Here is a 23,468-nt window from a genome sequence, read left to right on the forward strand (position 1 = left end):
TGAACCAGATGTTGGTCTGCCTCATACTGAGCTTGTGACTCTTTCAGCTACATTTGGTGCCCTCCCCTCTGCCTACAATATGGGAGACCTGGGTTCGATCCCTGGATTGGGAAGAACTCCTGGAGGAGGGCATGGCAACCCACTTCAGTACTCTTGCCTGGAAAATCCCATGGATGGAGGAGCCTGGTAGGTTGCAGTCCATGGGTTCACTGAGAGTCGGACATGACTGAGGGACTTCACATTCACTTTTCACTTTCATGCATTGGAGAAGAAAATGGCAACCCACTCCAGTATTCTTGCCTGGAAAGTCCCATGGATGGAGGAGCCTAGTGGGCTGCCGTCTATGGGGTTGCACAGAGTCGGACACAATTGAAGCGACTTAGCAGCAGCAGCCATCCAAAATTCAATAGAAATTTAATCTTCTCACAGCCTATTTACCACTGATTTCACCTTTAAAACAAACAATTCTATATGATTGCACTAAGATTTGCATTTGTCAGGAGGCAAAGTAAATGGCAGTAAATTATATTTTACATGTGGAGAATTAATTATTACTGTATTATAATATAAAATTAAAAGGTGATTATACTTCTGAGATGAATGTAGATTTAATCTAACTTCTCAAATATGTTTATGCTTATAAGTATTGATAATTTTCATAAATATGAAAAAGCAAATGATTATTCAATTGCAAGAACAAAGAAATTAACTGTCAGTTTTCAGACTCATTCTCCACCATGAAAACTCTGAAAGTAATTTTTAAAATCAGAACATATAATTCAAATATATTGGCTGGTAGATGCTGTCAACCAGAGAACTGACTTATGATTGTCACATTTAAATTGCCAATTTATTCCCACCGGATACTCTCTAGTAACAGGTTATTTGCATATCTGTTGATAGATAACCACTCAATCATCATTTGGGGCACTAGTCTACCAGATGGTGTATAATCCTGATATAAGATAAATTTTCAAAGGACATATTAGAATTAGAATTTAGAAAGCTGCCATTTGTTTTAGTTTAGTGTTTTGGCATTCAACATAGTTTCATTTTGTGAAAACCAGATTGTAGATATTTTGTCACTCTCCTTGCCTGACAGGTGTCAATATTACTATATTAGCAAATAACTGTTTAGAAGTTCTTTGATGATGGTGATAAATTATGTTGGAAATTTCCAATTATATCTGAAAGGATAATACGATATCATTTTGTTGGAAAGGATTTTGAAAGGTAATTTATATTCATTCCCTAGCCTTGAACTAAGCCTCAGTCACCTTAATCTGTCCCTAAAATTGTTTTTAGTCTCCTAGAAGTGGACATTTTTGTTTCCCTCTAGAGATAATTCTAAAATACAGGATTTAAAAAAGAGATAGCCTCAAGGCAAACAAAAACAATCGTTATTTGGTTCTCTTTTGTCATTAAGTCATGTCTGGCTCTGTGACCCCCACTGACTGTAGCCCACCAGGCTCTTCTGTCCATGGAATTCTCCAGTCAGGAATACTGGAGTTGGTAGCCATTTCCTTTTCCGTGATCTTCATGACCCAGGGATCAAACCCAGATCTCCTGAATTGCAGGCAGCTTCTTTACCATCTGAGCTACCAGGGAAGCCCCTCACAAGTAAATAATAATACATAGAACTTGAGCAGCAATTTAAATTTTATGAAGTGATTACTAACAATATTAATATTATTCCAAGTTTATAGAAAAGAGGGTCAGTAATTTGCACCTTACCCAACTCATAGCAGAAATATATATATTATATATACATATGTGTATGGTGTGTGTGTATATATTTACATATGTATGTATGCATGCATACATGCTGGTACCTAGTTTTGAGCTGTAGAGAATATAATCTATTTAAAGTGTCTAGCATTTTAATGGAGAAGGCAATGGCATCCCACTCCAGTACTCTTGCCTGGGAAATCCCATGGATGGAGGAGCCTAGTAGGCTACAGTCCATGGGGTAGTGAATACTTGGACAGGACTGAGCAACTTCACTTTCACTTTTCATTTTCATGCACTGGGGAAGGAAATGGCAACCCATTCCAGTATGCTTGCCTGGAGAATCCCAGGGACAGGAGCCTGGTGGGCCGCCGTCTATGGGGTCGCACAGAGTTGGACACGACTGACGTGACTTAGCAGCAGCAGCAGCAGCATTTTAACCCAAGTCTTTTGTCTCATATCCCATTCTCTTTCATTTAACCACTAAGAATTGTTAGTGGTTCTTGTTTCTTGTTTCTAGAATTCTTGTTTCTCTAAAAATATCTGCTTGAAAGAATCTAAATAATTTCTGTGACTACATCTATGTGAGGCTACAGACCCTTCTTCCCTCTAAGTCATATCATATCCTGCAAAACTGGCTTGAATGGGCATCCTTCATGGTCACACATCACACTTTATGTACTCTAGTTTAGTTAGTTTAGTTGCTCAGTCGTGTCCAATTTTTTGCGACTCCATGGACTGCATCACTGCAGGCTTCCCTGTCCATCACCAACGCCCAGAGCTTGGTCAAACTCATGTCCATTGAGTCGGTGATGCCATCCAGCCATCATATCCCCTGTCATCCCCTTTTCCTTTTGCCTTCAATCTTTCCCAGCATCAGGGTCTTTCCCAATGAATCAGTTATTCACATCAGGTGGCCAAAGTATTGGAGTTTCAGCTTCAGCATCAGTCCTTCCAATGAATATTCAGGACTGATTTCTTTAGGATGGACTGATTTGATCTTGCAGTCCAAGGTACTCTCAAGTCTTCTCCAACACTAGGTCTTCTCCAACACTACCGTTCAAAAGCATCAATTCTAACTTACCTTTAAAGGTACTCTAACTTACCTTTAATTATTTCCTGGTATTTGTAATTGGCATCTAATATTTGCTGTTTGTCCAACCACAACATAGGCACCTTTTGTTTCCCTTGTTCATCCCATAGCTCTAATACCTGATGTTATTCCTGGTATATAGCAGATGCTGTATTTTAAAATCTGTGCTTAATGAATAAATAAATCTAATTAGCTTTCAATAATGGTGTTAAGTTGGATGCTTCTAAAGAGTTTATATGTCTAACCTCTCTCAACAGTGGTTATAGGACTTAATTGATACTGATTTCCTAATAAATGAATAATCTATTCTGTTTCTTCTGTAGCTGCTGCTAAGTCACTTCAGTCGTGTCTGACTCATTGCCCTGCCAGTTGTTCAGATGTTCATTCAATATTCAGGCATTATAAATTTAGGGTCTAATTATTTGTGAAATATAAGTCAATAATTTAGTTGTCATCTGATTAAATTTTCTGATGATTAGTGAGTTTTAGTAACCTGCCAAAACAGAGGGAAAATGCCCTGTAGGAGGGCCTGGCAACCCACTCCAGTATTCTTGCCTGAAGAATCCCGTGGACAGAGGATACTGGCAGGCTGTAGTCCATGGGGTTGCAAGGAGTTGGACATGACTGAAGTGATTTAACATGCATGCATGAATGCCATAACAGAAGGCTAACTGCACTCTCTTATAGGGCCACTATTTCACTATAACCAAAGCTAACTATTCACAGGAATTTGAGAAGCCCAAGGCTACAGCAGATTCTGAGTAAAAATCAATCCTCATCATTGAATCCATAGCTCTTTATACCTGCTTAAGTGTTGACTGGCTGATTAATTACTATCGATAAGGGCTACAGACTGTAATTAGGGTGTATCTCCGAAATTATGAGAGAAGGTCAGATAAACATGATCTTTCAAACCTTTCACTGATTGAAATCAATATGAAATAGATTAGACTGGTCATATGCAGAAGTCCTCTAACAGATGAATTCTAAATGTTATTTTGACTAGGGTTTCTCCCAGAACTTGATCTTAGACACTATCCCTCTGTTTCACTAAGAGGAGTAACATGTAAATGTCCATCAAGCTAGATAGTGTTATAAAACTTTGTGGGTGGAACTGTCTGCAGAGCTTAGGAAAAGAAATTCCAGAGTGGATTGAATTAGTGTCTATTCAGTTTTATCCAGGGGAATGAGAGGCTATATTTAACAGATGTGATTTTTCTCTTCACAAGCCCACAGAAAGTGTTCCTTTTAGTGAAATAGGGGACATTTTCTGGGCTTTCCATAATATGAATTAACTATCCAAAGAGATTCTTCACCTCCTCCACTCATTAAAAGACCTCCCATTTACTTGTGTACTTGATGACAAAAGAAGAATATACCATAGACAACAATGATTACTAGGAAATTCATGTCTGCACTATCTTTTCTTAAATGTACCAATTCCATTCTAAGGTTTTGGTAGGTGAGACAAAGGAAAGAGATTTCAACAGTCCTTCTCTCTACCAGTTTACATATTCATGTAAAACAGTTTCGATAGTAGTATTCTTGGATAGTTTTATCTCAGGTAGCTATAGAGTTTTTCATTTTCATCCCATTTTTCAAACAATGCTTTGAAAAGGCACATGAAAAGAAAATATTTGCTATTGATTTTTTAAAAAAACTTCTTTTATAGAAATGTCCCTTTCTTGTGTTCATGTATTCTTTCTTGCTCAAACCTCATGTTTTTTCCTCATAGAAAGAAATATGACCTGCCGTCACTTCTGCTTATTAACTTATACTGTATCCAATGAATCTCTAGATACATGTTACAAAGATTAAAACAAAAGTTAATCCAAAAGAAAAGGTGTTTCCTGACTCTCTGAACCTTATTTTATGGTCCATGTGTGGGTACTCGCCTGTTTCTTTGTTTGCTAATACTGTAGAGATTTTCAGTAGCAAGAATAAAAATTCTACCTGAAATATTTTATTCTCCAAAACCTCATAGATACAATTTAAATAACAAAAAATACATGTGCAATATTTTCTGTCGAAAAATTACTCAAAATGCACATTATGTATTTTGTAGAACTTGATTTGTATGAAGTTGTCTTTACAAATGGACAAAAGCTACTATGTGGTCAAATTTGAGGGACTCAGTTTCTTCAGCAGAGAAGGCAGTGGCACCCCACTCCAGTACTCTTGCCTGGAAAATCCCATGGATGGAGGACCCTGGTGGGCTGCAGTCCATGGGGTCGCTAAGAATCGGACACGACTGAGCGACTTCACTTTCACTTTTCACTTTCATGCTTTGGAGAAGGAAATGGCAGCCCACTCCAGTGTTCTTTCCTGAAGAATCCCAGGGACGGGGGAGCCTGGTGGGCTGCCGTCTATGGGGTTGCACAGAGTCGGACACAACTGAGGTGATTTAGCAGCAGCAGTTTCTTCAGAATGTACGCACACACATTTGTTATAATGCTTAACATTACACCCTTAGATATAGAGCCCTTTGGATTTTAAACACATTTCTGTCTTTTAGTTTCTCTTATTTAAATACAAATACGTCTGGTTAGAGGAACTTAAACTCCAACATCTCTCATTTATAACTTGTTTTCAAAGCTTCATGTAACCATATATGTGAGCACATTTGTTCAATGAAATATTGGAGTAAGACAGCCATTCAATAAAATATTGGAGCAAGAAGAAGCTTTCAGTCAGTTCAGTCGCTCAATCATGTCCAACTTTCTGCATCCTCATGGAATGCAGCACGCCAGGCTTCCCTGTCCATCACCAACTCCTGGAGCTTGCTCAAACTCATGTCCATCGAGTTGGTGATACCATCCAGCCATCTTACCCTCTGTCGTCCCCTTCTCCTCCTGTCTTCAATCTTTCTCAGCATCAAGGTCTTTTCCAATGAGACAGTTCTTCACATCAGTTGGCCAAAGTACTTGAGCTTCAGCTTCAGCATCACTTCTTCCAATGAATATTCAGGACTGATTTCCTTTAGGTAGGATTGACTAGTTTGATCTCCCTACCGTCCAAGGAACTCTCAAGAGTCTTCTCCAACACTGCAGTACAAAGGCATCAATTCTTTGATGCTCAGCTTTCTTTATGGTCCATCCATACGTGATTACTGGAAAAACCATAGCTTTGACTAGACGGACCTTTGTTGGCAAAGTAACGTCTTTACTTTTTAATATGCTGTCTAGGTTGGTCATAGGTTTTCTTCCAAAGAGCAAGCGTCTTTTAATTTCATGGCTGCAGTCACCATGTGCAGTGATTTTGGAGTCCTAGAAAGTAAAATCTCTTACTCTTCCCATTGTTTCCCCCTATATTTGTCATGAAGTGATGGGACCAAATGCCATGATCTTAGTTTTTTGAATGTTGAGTTTTAAGCCAGATTTTTTACTCTACTCATTCACTTTCATGAAGAGACTCTTTAGTTCCTCTTCGCTTTCTGCCATAAGGGTGGTGTCATCTGCATATCAGAGCTTATTGATATTTCTCCAGGCAGTCTTGATTCCAGCTTGTGCTTCATCCAGCCCATCATTTCGCATGATGTATTCTGCATATAAGTTAAACAAGCCGAGTGACAACATGCAGCCTTGACATACTCTTTTCCCAGTTTGAACTAGTCCATTTTTCCCTGTCCAGTTCTAACTGGTGCTTCTTGACCTGCATACATATTTCTCAGAGTATGGTAAGATGGTGTGGTATTCCCATCTCTTGAAGAATTTTCCATAGTTTGTTGTGATCCACACAGTCAAAGGCTTTAGCATATTGAATAAAGCAGAAATAGATGTTGGTTTTTTTTTTTTTTCTGGAATTCTCTTGCTTTTTCTATGATCCAATGGATGTTGGCAATTTGATCTCTGGTTCCTCTGCCTTTTCTAAATCCAGCTTGAACATTTGGAAGTTCTCAGTTCACATACTGTTGAAGTCTTTCTTGGCAAATTTTGAGCATTACTTTGCTAGCATGTGAGATGAGTGCAGTTATGATGTAGTTTGAACATTCTTTGCCATTGCCTTTCTTTGGGTTGGAATGAAAACTGACCTTTTCCAGTCTTGTGGCCACTGATGAGTTTTCTAAATTTGCTGCCATATTGCATGCAGAAGAAGCTTTAAAGTTTCCCCAATGCAAATCCTTTACATTATAGAGGAGGAACTAGCAAAGGGAGTGGTTTGTGTCCCAGCTCAGTGCTCAGTGTTTCTTCTTCTATACCAAACTTGTCTGCTGGGAGCCAGCACGAGGAGTCCCACCTGTGGCAAAGGTCATGAGTTTAAGGGGCCCGACAGGCAAAGGTGAGTTGCACCTTAAGGGAGCCTCGCTGGATCTGCTCGTGCATCTGCCCCAAAACCAGAGTCTGCCTGCTTTACTGCATTGTGCTTTTTGCCTACTCTTCTGACATTATATGGGGGGCTATCCTCCACCACCTCTCTCTGAAAAGGAGTTAACTTAGGACTCCAGTTAATAAATCTCCTTGGTGTGGCAAGGGTGTTTCAGTCCAAAAACCCCTCTGCTGGCAGACTAGCTTGTATGACAGGATTATCCACACTCTTGCTACTACATACATGATTGTTTACAACCTCACAACCATAAACAGCACAGAGAGTTTGGAGTATTTTGAAAGTCTTAGTTAGCATCTGGTTTTTCTAAAGATAAAAATCATGTTGGTGAAAGGTTTCATTTCTGGGTTTCATTGCTGCCAAGCTTCCATATTCTTAGGCACCTGGGATTATGTTAATCAATGTAATTGGAATGTAGAAAAAGAAATGTAGTACTTTTGATGTTAGAAATACTAGACTTTTGAGTTAATGAATTTTCTCTTTTGTTATAGATCACTGTACTCCTCTTTCTTTGTTATAAATCATTGTGTCCTTGCTATGTAAAAATGTAACTTTATCACTATCTTAAGACTAAATAGATCTTAAGGGGAAACAAGTTTTCTGATCGATTAACCTTTATCAATAGAAAGAAAGGTGGGGCCATAAAATGTTAATCAGTCTCCAGACCAGAAGATATTGTAAAACAAATGTAAGACCCTTGTAAGAACAAAGATATGCTGAGAACACTGTCTTTAGATAAGGGTCAGAGCAGCTGACCCTGCGTGACTCTGTTTCTTACATTTATCTCTATGTATAACTAAAAGTATAAAAGTGGACCTGAAAAATAAAGAAACGGACTAGTTTCTGGAAAGACTGGTTTCCTCCATGTGGTCTTTTTTCATTCTCTTCTTTTCTGGCTGAATTCCCATCTGGAGCGTGGAAGCCTACTAATTTTGCCAGGGCTTCTAAAATCTGAACAGGCAAGCACTTTGTGTCTCTGCTCCTTTGGGAGACCGGGAAGATGCTTGTGGCCTACGTAGGTGGTGCAAACTCCTTGTCTAGGAGTTTTATTGGTTCTCTGCATAAACCAAGTTATTCAGCCTCTTTTCTCCACTAATTTTCCTACTACACTATTCTTTCCTAATCTCTCTTTATATTTCTAATTAAATAGTCCTTTCCTAGATGCCGACTCTGTCTCCACTTCGAATTACCCTGGATCCACCAGGGCTGCACCCCGGCACTTGTCTTATTATTTTGCTATAGAATAATGTTGATACAAACTTGCTAATATGACAGGAAACTATATGGCCCTTCTTCTTGATAACGTAAGACATATACTCTGACATAAACCTGGTCTTCTAGACTTCTAAAAGCACTGAATAGGCAAGGGTAGTCAGACAAGATACACACCTTATTACACAAGTAGAAAGAAAATAAATGCTTTACTGTTAACACACATTGAAAAGTCATTTACACTCAAAAATAGTGTTCAATGAAAAATGTTAGGTGTCAGACACAGGTGTGGTAAAAGTTTTCTTGCAATATCTCATTCATTAGTCTTTCCCATTACCCCCAAGAATTCTTGCAGTACAATTGAAAAATAAAATTGTATATATTTAAAGTATATGACATGATCTGAAAGATGTTCATAAAATGATTACCACAGTCATCTTAATTAACACATCACCTCACATTCTTACCTTTTTTGTGTATGGTCAGACCATTTAAGATATCATCTTTTAGCCAATTTCGACTAAGTATTACACTATTATTAACTATAGTGACCATGGATACTCAGAACTTACCCATATTATAAATGAAAGTTTGTACCCTTTCACAAACCTGTGTCCATTTCTCCCACTCCCTCAGCTCCTGGCAATCACTGTTCTACTCTGTTTCTGTGAGTTCAATTAACTTTTTTTTTTTTTAAGATTCCACATATAAGTGAGCTCATACTGTATTTATCTTTCTTCGTCTGGCTTATTTCACTTAGTATAATGTCTTTCAGTTTCATCCATGTTGTCCTAAACAGCAGGATATCCTTCTTTTTTATGAGTGAATAATATTCCATTATATGTTCTTTATCTTCTATGTTGGGGTAAGGGTGACACAAGCAAAATGAAACTGTTCCTCTTACCCTCTTCAGTGTATCCAGTCTCAGGTTTTTTATTTAACAGTGTGCTAAGCCCTTGGCATTGGGTTCTGGGACTCCCAATAAGACACTCTCATCTATGGGCGATTGTCAAAATTGATTTTCTGTGGTAACTCAATATAGAAAAATATTTTGCTATCTTGCTAATATCATTCCACCTCAGTTTCTCCCATTATATTTGAAATGCCACTATCAGAAAAAAATATTTCTTTGTATCTCCAGAAATTCTGAGTTTAAGAAACTGTTCCTTTTTAAAAAGTTTTAATTTGTCAAATTACTTCCCAGTGGTCTAATTAGTTGATAGCAGGTCCAGAGGCTTAGACAACCAGTGAAGTAAAGTTGTATGGCGAAATGAAACAGTGAGTAGAACATGAGGCACTGTGTTAGGGAATTCAGGGTTACAATTAGACAACTATAGGGCTGCATAATTTGGATGTGGAAGTGCAAAAAATGCACTGAAAACTCTTCACATTTTGCTAAGAACAGGCCATGATTTTGTTAAAAGTTCTGGATGGAAAGAAAACAGTGGTGCAAGCTGAGGCTGGCTGGCATTTATTAGGTGTTTTCTTTTTGAAGGGCTCTGTGCTAGGCCCCATGGGGTGCCAGCTTTATCACAGTGTTTGATACTTGTAGGTAAACAAGTTTCTCGAATTTTAAGGATAAAGAATTTCACAACTTCTCAACTAAAGTGATTTCTACATACAGTAGCTCCAGTCTTCAAAGATAGTTTCTCTCTCTCTTCAAACATGCCCTGTAGTTTCTGTTTATAAACGTACCAAAGTCTGTTCAAGCTCAGAAATAAAGAAAATGAAAGATCTAATATTCAGAGTTCTTAACTAGGACCAATTCTCCTGGTTTATTATTCTTTGGGGCAAGTAGTTGCACATCATTGAGAAACTAATGGTGCAACATAAAGAGGAGGTTTCAGCCCACTGAAAGTCTATTATATCGTTCTCCCATAATACAGTACCCTGAGGTTTTCAAATGTAATCGTATTACAAATTATGCTAAATCTGGCTACACGCTGGACAACTCTTTGAATTGACAGCTTCAAAAAAATCAAAGTGACCTAAAGTCAATAATATCTTGTGCATTTTTCCTTTCTTTTCTAGACGTTTCACCTTTCCTTCACCTGCTATGTCTTCAGCTCAGATTTTGACTGTAATCCAGAACTTGACTTCCTGTCACACCACTGTGATGAGAAAACGAGGTACTTGTTCTCATGAAAATGTTTCCCATATTAAAGTGGTCAACTGTCTGTTGTAATCCTGGAATGTAAAAACAATGCCTCCTTTCTCTTGTGAAATTTTTTGGCTCCAGGCTGTGGGCTAAACCCAATCATCCCACTTTTTCAATAAATATTTGTTGGGAAGTAAGGAAATCTAACATTTAATCATTTAATACATTTGGTCATTAGTTATTTAATACAAATTATCTATACATACCAATAGGGGTTTCCTTGTTCTGGAAGTCTTGTGTCTAAAACTTGAGAGGAGTTGAGGATCTTTCACCCAGGTAAGGACTGTTATAAAAATCTATTTTATGACTTAAAGAGTTTCATGTGGTAGTCAAGTGCCCAGACTGTAGAGCCAGACTGCCTGTTTCAGATATTTGTTCCACTTCTTGCAGATTGACCATGTATTACTTTTAATTTAACAACTCTATGTCTTTGTTTCTTTATTTGGAAAACTGAGATAGTAAAAGTACCTCTTTCATGTGATTTTTGTGAGTTAAACAATACATATAACATACTTACAACTCAAATTATCGATGTTATTTATTATTACTATGGTTTTTAATTTTACTAGATGTCAAACCCTTTTCTAGGAGCTGAAAGTACAGAGTTGAAAATATTTTGAAGTAGTGGAGGCAGTTATCATATCATGTGATCAGTGAGGTAACTTGCCAGCTCTCAGGGGAATCAAGGAAGGTTTAATTGGAGGTATTATTCTAAAACTAGATATGGAAAATGAGTAGGAGTGAGCCAGGCAATGTGTGAAGGCATCTTACGGGAGTAACAGTGTTCTTAAAAAGAGAGAACAGCCGTGAGAGAAGAGAGCATATGGTATATTCAAAGAACTGAGAGAAGTTCAATATGGATGATACAGAAAAATCACATAGGCCCTTGTAATAAATATCAAGAAATTGTTTTTTCAAATTTTTATTGAAGTGTAGCTGATTTACAGTCTTGTATTAGTTTCAAGTGTACAGAAAGTGATTCACTTATATATGTATATATATTTACATATATATTTATATATATATAATATATATAAGTATAGTATAGCCCATATTTTAATCAGATCACTTGGCTACCCTTTGAACCCAGTCATATTGGATAGGTTTTTTAAACTGCCGTGAAGTGGATTTTATGTTGTGGTGCTCTGAGATCTTTATAGATTTTTATCTGAACAATTTTCCCATTCTCCTCTGAATGTAGTTCAGTCTAAATCAACTACTGGCCAGACATACCACCTATTTAGCAGTTGTGCTTAGGTCTTCTGAAAATTGTGTGATATCTTTCTTGGTTTCTAATTTTCATTCTACTTGTGGCCTTTGCCAAAGCCATTAACCTCCTTGTCCTCCAACATATCTGTTTCTAATGAAGGAATGATAATAATTTTGACATCTTACCCTACCTTAACAGAAGAGTTTGGTAAGCAGTGATAAGTTTTCCAGTTCAACAGTTCTATCTGTCAGCCATTAAATACTCATTTAAAAATGTTCAGTCTCCTTGGAGTCAGTGTGCTGCACTGATGCTTGTTTCTGATATCCATAAAAACTTCTATATATCTCTTCAAAGGAGACAATTAAGCAACTCAGTTGGGACAGTAACTAGTCATGTTGTTAGTTATCAAGAAAGTTTCATTTGGCCTTTACTTCACTCTTTCACAGAATAACAATAATGAACACCTATATTTTATTTTGCATATGAGCGCAGAGCCATGGCACCCTACCAACAAGAGATTTATAGTGAGGAGGACAAATGAAACATTAAGACATACGACACAGTCATAGTGAAATGAGGTTCATCACAAGGGGACCAGATAGAGAAACTCCAAACTTCAAATAAATTAACCTTGAGTATTCTGGACTATAGCAATAACTCCAAGCTCTATAACTATTATAAAATCTACATTTAGAGAGTATTGTGTGGTAGTTAAGTGCCCAGGTTGTGGATCTAGATTGCACTTACACACACACACACACACACACACACAAACACACATATATATATAAAATGAGATGCAAAGAATACTGCATTAAATTCTGGTCCTAATTTGTTTATTTATTTAGTTATTGAGAGTCTATTAGGTTATGAGTATATATTGATGAATAAAACACTCATGGCACCTGAGTTTATGGAGCTTATATTCTGGTAAGAGAGACAAAAAATAAATAATCAAATAATTGCATAATTAAAACTGATAAGTTCTATAAAGGGAATTAATAAATAGTGAGTTGGCCAACCCACACAAGTGATGGAGTATAGTGAGGACCCTTCATTAGATATGACATGTGGGAAAATAGGTCTGAGGTGTTAGCATTTAAGGTGAAGGAGATAATGACCCACTCATACAAGCAACAGAGGGAAGCATATTCTAGAAGGAAAGATGAGCATGAGCGTGTATGAAAGCTCTGAAGTTGGGAAAAGCCTATTGTTCTCAATGACCTGAAAGGAGGCCTGTATGGCTACAGAGAAGTGAAAGGTGGGGACAGTGGCCCACATTGCACTGTAGAAGGAGTTAAGGTAGGTAGAGACTATTTTAGGCCTTATTGGCCATGGGTTTTAATTTGGATTTTATCCTAAGGGTGAAGAAAAGCCATGAAAGGGTTTAATCAATAAAGCAGTATGATACAATTTACATTTTTGAATGACCTCTCTGGCTTTCACATGCAGTGATGATTAGAGGGGTCAAGAGAAATACAAAGACCATTTAGGAGACTCTAGCAGTGGCCTTTGAGACACATGATGGTGACCAAAATAATATTGGTGGAAGTAGAGATAAAGAAAAATAGCTATGTCTGATATATGTTTAGAAATTATAACTAATAGTGCTTACTAATGGATTATATATGTGAGGTAGTGGAGAGGAAAATATCCAGCATGACTCTTAAGAGTTCTCGCTTGAAAAACAAGTAGATTTTACTGGCATTTACTGACATGGGAAAGACTGAAACAGAAAATGTAGGTGAAGATGCCCACGAAAAATCCAAGCAGAGATGTCAAGTAAGCAGAATGAATATAAACCTGGAAATGGTAAGGATAGGGCAGAGATGAACATGGTGACTTGTGGCCAGAAAGTTGACTGAGAGCTCCCAGAGAAAGAGTATAGAGATGCCAGAACTGAGCACTATAACACTCCAACCTTCAGTGGTCAGGAAGAGGGGGAAGGACTAGCAAAGGGGACTTAAAACAGCCTATCTCCAAACTTTCCCTAATCTGCCTTTGTTTGGTTTTAATCACTGCCACACCATCTTTGTTCTGGCCACTAGTAAGACTCTACTGAAACAAAAGGGTGAGATTTTTAAAAAGATATGACAGTTATCTTAGAGTTTCCTTTTTCACATCTTACTTTTGTTGTTTATACATGCTCTGAAACAGTCTATGAAACAAACCAAAAAATTAGATGAAAATACTCTGCATTAGCTTCACTACTCTCTAGATGTTGCACTTCTGTTATTATGTGAAAGAGTTTTCTCCACAAAGGTCATGAAATTTTTGAGGGACGTGGTACCTGATGAGTATTTACTCAAGATATAACTGCATATAGGATAAGAGATTCATCAAGCTTCATCGAGATTCATCAGTTCTGACAGATTACAGAGCATTCCCCTTTTGGACAGATTTGGCAGACTGAGAAAAGTATAAGTTAAAACGATAAGGAAAATCTATTATAAATTTTTTCTGTCATTCTTGTTTTATGCCCTTGCAATTTCTCTAGAAGTTAAAACATCAGAAGGACAGGGCTGAGTGCTTTTTATTCTTGAGGTTAATTTACTTAAGATGGATTAGGGTGACAGGAGATTAACATTCCAATTCAATCAGCAGTTTATGGATTTCCATTCACCTAAATACCTAAAAATAATAACACAGATTTGTTGTACAGGTTGGAAATTATCTCTAGAATTAACCCATCACTTGAGATATATCATTACCAGTTAGCCTTTTTGCTTTTTTCTTTAATTGTTCAAGCTTTTATTATGTTTTAATACAACGTGCTGCCTGTGAGTAATATCTACTTGCTAAAACAGAACCAGAAAACCTTTATTGGCATATTTCTCGTAGTGTTAGTTCAACCCCTGATTTTTATTGAAAAATAAAGTGCTCAATTTGGCAATAGATTAAAACTGCCTTTCTAGAAGAATATTCTGTGGATGGGTATAGCCAGTCTCAGGGTGTAACAAGTCTTCTCTTCCCCACTTCCTGCACCTCAGGAAACTTTCAGTCAAGCTGGGAGACCTTCCCAGGAAGAGAAGGCAATTCAAGGCTGTTAGAGTGCTATGGGCTCCAGGAGAGTCTTCAGCCTGGCCTTCAAGGTCCATTTCAGGCAGCTCAGTCTTCTGTAATCAGGTTGACCTTTCTCTCAGTGAGTCACATCACTTATTCATTCATTTATTTTTTCACAAAACTTGTAATGAGTACCTTTTTGATGCTGAATGAGGTGCTGGACCATGGGCCTCCATCTTCAAACACAGCAGAATGGGTGTCTGTCCTCATATAGATTCTTGCTGCGTTCTGCACTTGCCACTTGGTCAGATTCCATAGCACCATGAGATACTAGTAGTTTTTTGGTTTGGAAGAAGGACCAGGGAAACAAAAGAGAAAAGGTTTAAATATTCATTTATATTATAAATGTGTGGGCCTCACTGTACCCCACACAGCTCTGGGTAGAAGTTATATGTTCAGTCAAAAGGTTCATAGAGTGGAATATAAATGCTGGGGCTTATAAAGATCCTGGAGATCATCTAAGACAACCCTTTCATGTAATAAATGAGGACGTTGACAAAGACAGAAAAGAAAACAGCTCTGTTCAAGATTGTATAGAAGGCTGGAGTCACAGCCAACCTCCAGAACTCTATCTCTTGCACCAACTTGGCACAAAAACAATTAAAGAAATCTTGGTCTAAGTAGCAATGACCTGAGAGTCAACAGATATATTTTAGGGGGAAGGATAAATTGAGAAAATTTTACCTAAAGAAAAAAAGAATACCGAACAGTAACTTAGGGATATTCTTCAAAATTGTTTATGAATACTTTTTTTTAAGGCCTTGATTAGGTATTCCTACTGGAGGCTCCAATGTGAATTGAACACATTTAAGTACAACCAGAGTGGCCTGAATTAGACATGGTGAAGAATGGTAGAAAGATTGAGGACAAGAAGAGAAGAGGGCGACAGAGGATGAAATGGTTGGATGGCATCACTGACTCAATGCACATGATTTTGAGCAAACTCAGGGAGATAGTGATGGACAGGGAAGCCTGGTGTGCTGCAGTCCATGGGATCGCAAAGAGTTGGGCAAGCCTTAGCAACTGAACAACAACAAACAACAAGGAATGGTAAGTGAATTCCATCCTGCACGCCTGACATGGGTCCTTGAAACCTCTACTGAATATGTTTCCAACAGGAGAGAGAACCATTTTTCCCCACTTTAGGTGCAATGGTGACTGGGCTGATGACTGTTCAAGGTTCCTTCACAGGATTATGTTACTGTGGGGTCAGTGGTAACAGTCGCACAAGCTATGCAAGTGGCAGGAATTTCTCCTAACTGAGGACAGTGGCTTCAGCTCTCTGTATGGTCCAATGCTCTGCTCCTCTCTCCAGGCTTCTTTGTCTCCTTCTGTAGCCTTTACTCCTAACATAGGGTTTTAAAGTAGCTCTGAAAAAGTTGTTCTTTAAATAACTTATGCCATACTATGTGTTTATGTTGGAAGAATATTTTTTATATTGTACTTTGTCCCACGAGGTGAATACATTGCAAATAATAAAATTTTACTCATTACCAGGTAAATATTTGTTAGTGGCCAGGCAAGTAATGGGGTACCTCCTCCCTCAAACACATACAAACAGTTATCTGCTTTACATGACTATTTCACCCATTACCAGTAATCAAGATGGGAAGATATGTAAGAAAAGCTGAAGTTCATTTCCACCATGTGTGAGTCTTTAACAAAAATTCCCTAAACTTTCTGTGGTATTGTACATGAATGTTGACACAGAATTTTCTAAAGCACCAGAAAAAGTCTCTGGTTGCAAGGTTTCCTTGGTGTCTGTCACCTCTTAACAATGCAAATACAAACAATTAGGAAACTCTTGTGTGCATATTTATTTATATTTCTATGTCTTAACTACAGATTAAACTTAAAGTAATGGCTACAAGGATAAGAATTAATAGTAACAAGATTTAGTTTTTTAAGAGGAAGCAGAAAAAGCATCTAAGTTATTTTTGTATTTCTGATACCTAGCGTGGTACATATGCACCAAAATTTCTCATTACTTGACTGAATGAGGAAATGATAGTGATGGGTTAATTTGCATTTTATTCCTTGATTTAAACTATGAGCACATGAAAGAACTTGCTGAGCAAATTGCTGGCAGTCTCCAACCCTACCTTCACCATCTCCAAAGCATACAATTTGCACAGATTTTTTTTTCATATGATGAAACTAATTACTTTTACTATTTTAAAAAATACAGACTGATTTCCAAGGGTGTGTTACTGAAAAAGGTCAGGATTTGAATTATGGTCATAGAATTATTTGGTCCTGAATGATACTTACTTTAAATTTTACTTATATTCTTACTGGGAAAATTCTCTCTCCTGGGTTCCTACCTTTTGCTTCCCTCTAAAAACAGAGAATTGATCAGAATGGAGATAGTTCTCTGTTATCCTACAGGAACTAGATCCTAGTGGGGCCATTTCTCCCTGCTGGTGCTATGGCCTTAGTTGTGTCATATAGCAGCTTCTGAGTCGGCCACCATACCCAAACTGCTAAAGCAAGATTCATGGTGTTATCTGTGCAAGGGAGAAGAAACTTTTCCAGTCAACCATAGAGGACCTAGCTTATAAGAGCCCACAGTTCTTTGGCACCCTGGTAGCTCACCTTCCTATTTTAGGTTTACAGCACCCTCTGTTGGAAAGTGTCTGCCAAATCCAGAAGCTGTGCAATAGCACTGACCTTTTTGAACCAGTCCTGAAATTGTAATACCCAGAAGTTCTCTTGTTGCTGCTACTGCTGCTGTTTTTGTTTTGTTTGTGTGTGTGTGTTTATAGAAGGTAATTCCCCAAATTTTGAAGACCTATGTCTATAGTGTGGCTCAAGGTTCTGGAAACCGTCTACTTTCTCTTGTGCAACAGTCTTAATTTGGAAGGTTCGGAGACATGATAAATAAACTGCTAAAATGCCCATCACATTTTCTTCCTGTGAATGTGGGGGACTTTTGCAAAAGAGACTCCTGGTGGAATGCATGAATATCTCAGAATTCTTGAGATATCTACAGATAGAAAGGCTTATATCTTGCTATATCAATCAAAAATATAAAATGTCCCTTCTTACCAATCTGCACAGCCAAGGCTTAATGTACATACACAAAATTTTTAAAGAAATTCGTTAACTGGGGAATTCCCTGGCAGTCCAGTGGTTGGGACTCAGCACTTTCACTGCAGGGGCCCAGGTTCAGTCCCTGGTTGGGAAACTAGGATCCTTCAGACCACACAGCATAGACACCAAAAAAACAAACAAACAAACAAATAAACATTAATCACTTTCAAAGCTTAAAAATTATACATAGTATGCAAATATGATGAAATAAAATATTTCCATTCCAAGACACAGATTCTTTACCCCCTGAGCCACCAGGGAAGCCCCATGCCTAGGCCAACCTGGGCCAAAGCTCACAGCTTAATATCCCCTGTTCCTTGGATTCAGCAGTGCAACTCCCTGGTCTCTGGATGTGCCTGTAAAAGAGCTCTTAAGCCAGTATGGTGGGAAATGTAAGTTGTTGTACAAGTTATAATGACAAAGACTATATATATAGCATATTATATATAGTTATATATAACTATATAAGTTTTATTAAATAATAACTACATATAGGTGTATCAGGGAAATATTCTAAAAGGTTCCATTTTAATTTAAAATCTTCAATATTCATGCAAATTGTCTTAAAAACACTAAATCACATTCTGCCACATTTTAAAGAGAAAATCCATGCTGAGACATAGGGTTATTCAGATCATATTATAACCTAATTTCTGAGACATTGGGCAAAAAAGAGCCCATTAAGATGTCCATTATTGTGGCAAGAGTTCTGTCTTTTGAAATAGAAAATGTAGTTCATTTCTCTCACTGTTTACTTGGATCTCATTGATACTATTTTTGTTAATTGCATAATACTTGATAGTTTTAGATGAAATCATTTTGATGCTCTCTCACATCTTGTGTGTCAGACATGTCCTCTGTTCATAGAATAGAATATGGTACAGTCAGTATAAAGTTTATGAAACACAAACTAAAATGTACAAGATGATTTTTTCCCTAAACCAGAATTTGTTTCTTGAGGCCTCATTCTCTCCTAGATTGAACACTTCATCTCTGATGATTCAAATTGTTGTTGTTTAGTTGCTCAGTCATGTCCAACTCTTTGCGAACCTATGGACTGCAACACACCAGGCTTCTATGTCCTTAACCATCAACCAGAGTTTGCTCAAATTCATGTCATGATTCAAATTAAAGTCAGTGAATATAAGCTTTATTCAGTCAAGCTATGTTTTCTCTTTATTTTTTCACAGTGTTAAATGAAAGCTCCAAGAGTTCAGGCAATGCCACAGCATGTTGGGAAATGAGTATCTGTTTCTTGGTTCTTGCCAAATATTCCTTCTAGCATCTGTTGACATCTATATAATATTCAGTTAATTGTCCATTCTTGACACTGTTGCTGCTGCTGCTAAGTTGCTTCAGTCGTGTCCTACTCTGTGTGATCCCATAGATGGCAGCCCACCAGGCTCCCCTGTCCCTGGGATTCTCCAGGCAAGAACACTGGAGCGGGTTGCCATTTCCTTCTCCAAAGCATGAAAGTGAAAAGTGAAAGTGAAGTCGCTCAATCGTGTCCAACTCTTAGCGACGCCATGAACTGCAGCCTACCAGGCTCCTCCATCCATGGGATTTTCCAGGCAAGAGTACTGCAGTGGGGTGCCAGTGCCTTCTCCTTGACACTATATCCTTCTAATTCTGTCAGCTTTAGATTTGTCATCCCTTTACTACCACACTCTATACCCATGGGGAATAGGAAATATGTGTATAGTCTCCCATCACTCTCTTGGGCCTCTGGAAATCACTGGAACAATTTCAGGCCTTCTGTTCTAAACAAAAGCTATGACACACAGTGTATTAACAAGCAGAGACATCGCTTTGCCAACAAAGGTCTGTATAGTCAATCTATGGTTTTTCCAGTAGTCATGTATGGACATGAGAGTTGGACCATAAAAGGAGGCTGAGTGCCGAAGTAATAATCCTTTCGAAATGTGCTGGAGAAGACTCTTGACAGTCCCTTGGACTGCAAGGAGGTCAAACCAGTCAGTCCTAAAGGAAATCAACCCTAAACATTCATTGGAAAGACTGATGCTGAAGCTGAAGCTCCAATACTTTGGCCACCTGATGTGAAGACTTGACTCATTGGAGAAGACCCTAATGCTGGGAAAGATTGAAAGCAAAAGGAAAAGAGAGTGGCAGAGGATGAGATTGTTAGAGCAACACCGATTCAAAAGATATGAATTTGAGCAAACTCCAGAGATACTAGAGGCAGAGGAGCCTGGTGTGCTGCAGTCCATGAAGTAACAAATAGTTGGATGTAACTTAGCAACTATACAACTACAATAATCCTAAATGCACCATATCACTATTTCTAAGGTACTGCTGTTGAAGCATGGTGACACTGCAGAATTCTTCAAGGTCTGTGACCTGCTTGGGTTTCATCTGTAGTGTAAAACATCAAAACTCTCTTCTCGCAGATCCCTGAAACTATCTGCAATTTCTATTCTCCCCACCCCAAGGACACTGTTCTTTTCTTGGGGAAAAGAATTTTCAGAATCACTTTTCAGAGGTACTATAAAGTTTCATTATCTTGTTTCTCTTTCATATATTTTGTATCCTCTTCTAGTTCAGAGGCTCTTTTATTTCCTTTGGTATGAGAGAATTTGCTTGTGTATCATTATGCATTCTTTCAAATCAATTTTTTATGACTTTGACTTCTGATACTCAATGCCTGGGCTTTTGGAAGTCAAAAATAATGTCCTCTCTAACAAATTTCTCTGCCACTCATTCCAAAATAGATTTTAAATTGATTTCTCCCCCTGCACTTCTTCCATAACCTTTATGTCCCAAGGCAATGAATGTCAAGTTCTTATTTGAAATGGAGATAACCTCAAGGTAAAAGAATATTCTAGAAAGTTAGAAAACAAATTGGTTAATTTTTCCAAATGTTATATTGTAGCAATACAACTTCTAAATCGTACTAAGATCAACATTTGGGGAGATGCCCTGGAATTGCCAGCTGGAGTATAGAGAAACCAAAACATTTCCTTTTAGTCTCAACAACTGTTATACACCTTCTCCAAACCATTTCCCTGACAACAACATTGCTTTTCTCCTCTGTGTGTTTAAAGGGAAGAGACCTACTCCAGAAAGAGTGGAGCCAAAAGTGATGAAAACCTGCCCCTCTCAACAAGTCAGCAGGTTGCTTTTAGTTTATGAATGAGAAGAAAAATAGAATGAATGCTTTCAATTCTAATCTTAGAAAGTCAAACCCTTGAGCAGTGAAAGTCTTTTTCAACCTAACAGAACAACTAAATTTCTATTCTGGTTACAATTTGTTGGTTGAGATACAAAGGACATAGAAACCTCACCCAGACATATAGGATTTCTTCTAAAGCTTTGGGTTTACTGCCTTCTTTCATTTCTTTTCTTGACCTTAAGTCTTTTCTGTTACTCAAAGTTGCCTCTGTATCCTAAGTTAAACACATCTTGGCATGATAGAGTACTAGGATGTCACCAATGACAAAAGGAATCTTTTTTGGTAATAAGTAGCACAAGGATCCATTCCTCACTTAATTGAATAATGCCCCTCGAGTGGCCACATTGTCTCATGATGGTGGTCTCTCTGCTCCCAGACATCCCTGTCCTCTTATTCTGAGCCTTGGTGACTATTATCACTGCTGTCTCTTATACTGATAGAAAACAAAAATCATTATTACCTGCATCTCAGTAGGTGTGGTATATTGTTTATTTTTAATTCTGAATCTACCACCCTCATGAAGTCTCCTATGCTATACAAAGGAGGAGCTCAGAACCACATTTCCCAGAAGTCCCTTTCCATTTGTTTCTGTTTAAAATGTATTAATGCCAGAAATATAAGTTTTGGAAAGCAGAAGAGAATGAGAGGTCATTACTCGCTGGAAGCCTCTGCAGGCAGACGATTGGGCAGACATGAGTTCTGAAGAAACTTGCTTCTTAAGAATCTCTGACTTCCAGTCTCTCCCTCCTTGAGATAAAGAGAATCTCCTCCAAAAGTGTTCATAGTCCCAGTGGAGGTTGAAACTCTTGTCTTTTGTAGAAACTTAGGCAAGAAGAGATCGAAGCATTGCATTTATTCCTCTGTATTCAGGTGGTTTGGCATCCACAGGACTTCGTATTTTCCAGTGGAGCATTTAGTACTAACCTCTCCCATGTCCTTTTCTCTAGGTAGAACCTCAGATGCAGAGTAGGTTCAATAGCATGCAGGTTATCCATTTGCTTTTACTATTTTCAGAAATTGGAAATTCTGAAGAGGAAGTTGTGAGTTCCAGAATTACTAGCAAAATAAATGGTTGTTAAAATACATGTCTCAAGAACTTTTCTCCATAAAAGCTTAATTCTTATATCTTTTCACTCGTGCCTGTCTCAGAGATAGGCTTTGAAAGGATTGTTTTGAAGACTTAATTAATCTTAACTTCTTTTTTAAGGTCTTTAATACATAATTGATCAATCAAAACATTGCTGAAATGTCCACTTGCCTTCTGATTCTCTCCAGTATTTGTCATACTTGAAGAGACATGATTGGTCAAAATTATACCTGAGACTTGGCTGAAATATTGGCAATGCTCACTTCCAAAGATATTACTATTCTTAAATGACTGTCTTTAATATTTATTAAGGCTACTTTTTAAAATTTTTGGAGGCTACTTTGCATAAGAAATGTGACATTTAATGGAATTACAGAAGCAAATGGACTGAATCGGAGGGTCTCTACCCTCTTGTGATATAATGGTGCCAAGTCATCATGTCTCAGTCCTTTTGGCTACAAAGGGGTAAAATTTGCCTTGTATTACTAAACAAATTATTAGAGTATATGGGTATAGAAATTGGTATTTGGTGTACCAGATAGACTCCATCTGTCAGGACCAATAAAACACCTACTGAGTCATTTCAAATAAGCACATTATACATTTGTTTTGACCACTAGGACATCAATGGCATAGACAATAATCAGAAACTTTACTAAAAGTATCACCAAGTAACATACCTCTGATTCCTTCATATAAAGATGAACAGAAATGACTAAATTCATAGTATATGATTCTGTCAAGGCATATAGGAACTTCAGACTTCAAGTTGATTCTCATTTTTCTATTTCAAACTGCAATACATATGAGCCAGTCAGTTAATGCCATGTTTCTGTCAATAACCCAATACAAATAGGAAAGCAGTCAGCCCTATGAAAATTCCAAAATAAGTATTAAATGAGGGATAAAACATCAAATGAATCTTTAGATCATAGCTTAATAAGTTACTGTAAGAGTTGGGTAATCAGAACACCACTAAAATTCTACAAGAAATTCTTACATAAGAACTTTCAAGGAAACTCCTAATTACTGCTTTCCTATACTTATTATTATGAGGGAAATAATGATCCATGTTTTTGAAATCCAATTGTACTTAATATGGTCAGAAAGTTGTACTTATCTGGTTATTCCCTTTTTAACTTTTTAATGATCTCATTGCCTGTACCAGCCCTTAGGGGATACCAGCTGTGTTTCAGGGCCCATAAAGGACCTGATTAGAGAGACAGGATATGTGAAAGCTAATTATAGATGAAGGCAATTCAAACTACAAAATAGCTACAGGAAATAAAACATTTGGCTAAGATGAATTTG

The sequence above is a fragment of the Oryx dammah genome, unplaced genomic scaffold (assembly GCF_014754425.2).
Source record: "Oryx dammah isolate SB20612 unplaced genomic scaffold, SCBI_Odam_1.1 HiC_scaffold_23, whole genome shotgun sequence".
Classification (NCBI taxonomy): Eukaryota; Metazoa; Chordata; class Mammalia; order Artiodactyla; family Bovidae; genus Oryx; species Oryx dammah.